The following is a 6,000-nucleotide window of genomic DNA, read 5'->3' as shown; positions in this document are numbered from 1 at the left end:
ATGGCTCTCCACGGCGTCTTGCTCTCTTCTTTATCCCACAGAGAGTCTCTGCGATGCAAAGGTCGCCACCAGGCGGCGCTGCAAGCAGCTCCAGTATTGCCACGGCTAGGTGCAGGGCTGGACTACTTACTGACCACCTGCTGCCATCTGTTGGATATCAGGATTATTAGCGAATGATTATTGTGTATTACAAGGCGATAAAGCAATGTGAAGCCAGCCCATAATATTTAGCCATTAGCGTCGCTACGGGGGGGCAAGCGGGGCAGCTTGCCCCCCCCCAACCTCGGACCGGGCACCCCCTGAGATCGATACAGATCCGATGAGATTTTGGAGTCGGGAAAAATGGGGGTACCTTTCTGAGAATGCCTGTGAGGTCAGACTCGTTCAAGCCAGAGTCGGAGTCGCAGTCGCCAACATCGTCAAGACAACGACTCCAGACTCGGAAGTGTCAATACTGTGATTCATTTCATGTTCCTCGTTGGTTCTTTATTACATTTTATAGCTGATTTTCATAACTTTTGAAGTGCTGATACAAAATTTGCGTTCAAAGCGTGACACTAAATCTTCGGGCCTTTCTCAACTCTCGTCAAATGTCTGCGACAGACTCAAGCACCGTTCAAGTGCCACAGGGCTCATGACTGCTTGCTTTTCACACAGGCTCCGAAGGAGCTCCACTGAGCTCTAAGAAGCCTTCAGAGGGCCCAAACCGGCCTCTGAGAGTCCCACTGGTGTTCATATTCTCTGAGGGCCCATACAGGGATATTCTTTGAGGACCTTACACATGCGTAGACCTCTGAAGGGCCACACGGATCTTTGAGGATACTTTCAAATATTTCTGAGAACCTTAGGCCTCTGATAGCTCAGCCGAGCTTTTGAGGCGACAGATTTTGCTGAGCCCAAGCCTGCAGTTTAGGGGTCACGACTCAGGTATGCCTCTGAGGGTCCCAGCACATGTTTCTTATGTCCCTATGTAGGGTCCTTAGGGATTCTACACAGACCTCCAGGGTTCACACTGCTATTTGAGGGCTCCCTGCTCACCCTGGGCCTGGTCTCTTAGCGCCCGCCGCGCCGCCCACACTGGCTTCTGAGGGTCCCACCTTGGACTCGGAAAGCCCTAAAGCACCACATACACGTAACTATTTGGGGTGACCAGCGCCGATCTTCAGGATCCTAAGCAGGCTTCTGAGAGCCCACACTGACCCTGAGTGGCCTAAACTGGCCTGGAAGTCCCAAGCCTATCGCTAAAGGATCCCTTGCCGCTATGCCGTGCGAAATTTTGGTTCCGTTAAACGTCTTTTCTTCGCGTTTGCAGCGCTTTTTGCACACGAAAAACGAGAAACTACACTCTCGTGTGAACAAAACACCTCCTCTCACTGGAGCAAAGATGAATTACTTCCGATTCACACTTCCGACCTTCACTCTCCGCCGAAAGCCCAACTTAGCTTCAATCGGCGGCTGGGATAAGCCCTATGCATTTTACGTAGAACCTCTGCATGCATGCGTGAATGAAAGTTTCAGCAAGGTGATTCGATTAAGCTGAGCGTTTAACCTTTTTTTATGATCATGAGCGACGAGCGTCTGCACAGGGGCTCTCCAGAGTGCGTCGGCAAGCGCAGCCATTGTGATTCTACCGGTCGTTTTTTGTTCAAAAATTTAAAAAGAAAATGAATTTTCTTTAAAAAAATGGCAAGTCATAGCTACAAGGAAAACCTTGTCACCATCGTATTCCTCGTACCATTGCGCGTTGAATGATAGTAAAATGAATGAGTAACGACTGGAGGAAGGCAAGATTTAACACAAAAGTTGATTTTGCCCCCCCCAACCGAAAATCGCTGGCGACGCCTATGATTTAGCCCATGATAAGGCGATAAGCCTACGATATTTAGACATTTACGCATTGATACACTGAGCAAGTAGAAGTATCTATTGAAAAAGTTTACTTTAGTCTTTCTACTAAATTATAGCATTTCAGAATTATAGTCCTGATGGTACATACTACATACAAATGCGAATCATAAGAATTAGATGATTGACAAAGTATGTCCTGATCAATGTTTCATGATCCCTCACCTTGCAGACCCGGCGGCGTGTACTCCCTGCTCTCCCCAGTCCGCTCCCCACTCTTTCCTGAGACCGCAGCGGCCAGGGACCTGCCGCCTCCAGCTACTCCTGTCTGGGTCAGGAGGGTGGCTAACAGGGCAGCTAGCGCTCCGAAGGCGGCCAGGACGCCAGCGCCGCTGGTCAGACAGGAGCAGAACGGTCCGGATACAGAACCTGCCAGAAAACCGAATATGTTTCAGTCAGGAATGGCATGATTTTTATCCAAACTTTAGAGTTATTTTTGTTCCTAAACTGACTGTCTCAGGAAAGTGCACCGAAAGAAATTACCTACATTGGTTTTCTTTACTTTTAGCATCACCAATAGTGATGCACCAAATAAAGAGTAAATTCACGGAAACTATAATAAAATTTGCTTACCGTCCCTTCCCACGACATCCCCCGTTCTCTCGCTTCTCTTCGCTCTTTTGCTCTTCTCTTTTTGTTCATTATTTTCTGTCTTTTCAGCTTCCTCACACATTACATTCTCTACTACTCGTAATGCTAATCTCCACATAGTGTCATCGTTCTCTTCCCCTGAGCGAGGATCCGGCGTTTCCAAAGGCAGCTTCAGCGTGGTCGTTGAATTCAAGGTCGAGGTCAAGCTCGAGGTCACATCCGAGGTCAAGGTCGAAGATCTCCCGCCTCCTCCGCCCCCCTGGCCCAAAATTCCTCCAACGAAGAGGGCAGAGAGGATGGCGCTGGCGGCTGCCAAAGCCAGAGTGTTGTACCGGGAACAATCGCATGAAGAAGATATTGTGGGGTAGTGGTAGTTGCTGCTACCCCCGTGGCCAGCATAATCTCCATTGTAGACTCCATTGTAACCTTCGCCGCAAACCCCGTTGTGGCTTCCAGTGTTGTAACCTGCATGGTTGTTGCCTATATTGTTGTAACCTCCATTGACTTCATGATCGTTTCCTTTGCCATCTTTGAGCTCATTGCCGTACCCTTTACTGTTGTGGAGTTCATTGTTGTAGCTTCCAGTGTTGTGTCCTTTTCCATAATTGTTTATCCCATGAGCCGCGATACTGGAATATCCGACACCACTCACAGTTTTGTAGCCCTCACTGTGAGTAACAATGTGGTCAGGTAGGTGCTGGTATCCATCACTTAACCCTCCATCGTGGGCATAAGCTTGTGGATGGTATTTGCCCACTTGAGGCTGGTATACGTGCTGAGGAGGTCTTCCATGACCGCCAACCACTGCATGGTATTCATCGGTTACTGAAGTATGTTCAACATGTGTTACACCATGTTCGCCTTTTGGAGAGCCATAGTCATGGTGTTCTTCCTTTGGCGGGTCATACCCAGTATACGGGTCACCGTACCCGACATTCAGGTGGACATACCCATCCCCCATATCCCCGTAGAAAGACCCGTAGTGACCATACTTGACATACTCGTCATCTTTGTAATCTACATCGGGTAGACCGAGTCCGTCTCCGTGCTTTGCGCGGAGTTTGTTCTGCGCTCTTGAAAGCTGAGGAAGTCCTTCAATTGTAGCAAGAGGTGCTGCAGTAGGAGGAGCCTGTGACGTCATACCAATAACCTGTGACGTCACTGTCAGCCAGTCGATCAAGAGGGCTAGTATCCCGGGGATGGACATGACCGGATAGGATTTTTATATCACTAATAATCGTTTCTCATTTTCTCTCGGATCATCCCTTGGTTCTCGAGCTCGTAACTCATGTTTGGTTGATTAGCTCGGCTCAGGTGTTTGTGACTAAGGATGTCCGACTTTGAGTGCGGGTGAAAATTTCCACATCATCAGCTTCTGCCACTCTCTGCAGTCTGTGTCCACTTCACTTCTTGCTCATTGACGTCCACTGTCCACCTTTCCACTATTCAGCTTAAATTCAAGCTTCAGTCCTTGAACGTCCACCTATCCGCTTATTTCGCTAGCCTTTCAATCTTTTTTGTCAACCGTCCATTACTCTGTCTACATTAATTGCAAAGCTAAATCCACTTAGGTCATCCACGTTTCCACCACTATGTGCACCTCTACCTTCCACCTTATCCCTACTCGTCCACCGGGCTCACTACACCTTAATGTCCACCTATCCACTCAGTCCTTCCACCTTTCAAACTTTGCGTCAACCCTTTCTGTCCATCTTTCCACCGACCACCACTTAGACCACCTTCAACGGTCGCTTCTCCACCACTCTTTGTCCACTGTCCACTTTCCACAAACAATCCACTCCACTCCACTCGACTCCACAAAGTCCACCCAACAGCCGGCCTTTTCGACTTCCAAGCCCGAGCTTTCCTACTGGAGCCTCTCTGTCCGGCCAACTGCTGAACCAAACTCTGAACACGGATCGCCGCATCACGTGACGCCGCATCACACAGCAGTCACGCTGAGTCACGAACAGTCACGGTCACTCACAAGCGTCACCGCTGTCACGAGAGCCCCGGATGGTCACGTTTTGTCACTGAAGGTTGTGTTTCGGGTCATGTTTTAGAGTTAGCTTGGTCACGAGTCTATGGTGATCTTCTCCGTTAGTCGTTGTTTGACATTGACCGTACCAGTTCGTAAAGTCACGTGACTTGTCGGTCACGTCTTTGACTAGTCACGTGGTCAGCGGACTTGGAGCGGCGTCAGATTGACGAAGATCACGTGTTGGAAGCAGTGAAGCGAAGCAAGAGTCACTTGATGAATTGCACTGATTGTGACTCAGCAAATACGTCGGCAGACAGAGCTGAGAACTGTATGGGTGGATGAGAATAGTTGTTGTTTTGTTATTACACGGAAGTCGGAACCTTTAACCCTATTCCCGGCGGGCTCCGCCGGGACAAGAAACTGGCGGGGGGGCCGATTCGGCCCCCCCTTCAGATCTCAAAAACTACACATCGCAGCGACAAATGGCGAACGGCGTTTGATAGGTCGTTTAAAGATCTACAACTTTTACATAAAACATTTTCAGGTCAGGTCAATATTGAGGTCACCAGAGGTCATCAACGATAAAATGTTTTGGAATTAGTTACCCATATAACTTTTAAACTAAGAAACATAGAGACATAAAACCAATACATTTTTGTTGCTCTCGCCCAGGCGATGCGAAATAAGTATGTGATGACCTTCACAGGTCAATTTGAAATTTGACCTGAGGTCAAGGTCAGGTCATTCATCAATGAGGTTGTGGGGTATGGTCATGCTGCATACCAAACGACGCGCCTTGACCAGGCGAGCAGTTTTTTTTTCTAAGCCGCCGCCCATGATCAGACGACCAGAAGTGTCCACCCACTGACCCACGCGACAACAGCACCTTACGTTAACACCTCCCAAGACAAAATATGAAGAAAGTCGCGACACTCCCTGCTAAGAAAAAGGAAAGCAAACAAAAACAAAGCTAAATACAATACTTAGTAAGTTAGTAAATTGTCATAAGAAGAGGCAAAGAAGTCAAGACTAAATGTAGCTTGACTGGCCGCTACTCCATCCCCAAAGAAAATAGTGAGAAGGAGAGAGTGATCCAGGGGTTAGTGGTAATAAGCGCATGCAAAGCTTGCATTATTGAAGAGGGACAGAGCCTAGTCATACCCGGAGGAGTCAGATCCTCACCGAAAAGGGATACCGAGCTAAGCAAGCTTGTTGCTCGGTAGACAGTTTGGTACCACTTACAAGTCTTTAGCACCATCATGTCGTGATTTATTGACAGAAAAACGATTTATGACGTCACATGACCTCAGATGACCTTTGCCGGTGCCCCTGTCAATTAGCGGCACCAGAATCATCACCGATGAGATAATCTTCCATAATACTGAAAGAATTGGGTGGTTTTGACTCGTTTACACGAAGCAGGAGGCGTTTCAATATTTTCCCATAGGCTTGCAATGTAAAGGTCACGAGTCTGGCCTGACCTCAGGTCACAGATATGAAAATTCTGAGATATACAAATTGCA

This window comes from Amphibalanus amphitrite, unplaced genomic scaffold (genome assembly GCF_019059575.1).
Source record: "Amphibalanus amphitrite isolate SeventyFive unplaced genomic scaffold, NRLGWU_Aamphi_draft 001936F_arrow, whole genome shotgun sequence".
NCBI classification, from domain to species: domain Eukaryota; kingdom Metazoa; phylum Arthropoda; class Thecostraca; order Balanomorpha; family Balanidae; genus Amphibalanus; species Amphibalanus amphitrite.
This window is presented reverse-complemented; position numbering follows the sequence as displayed.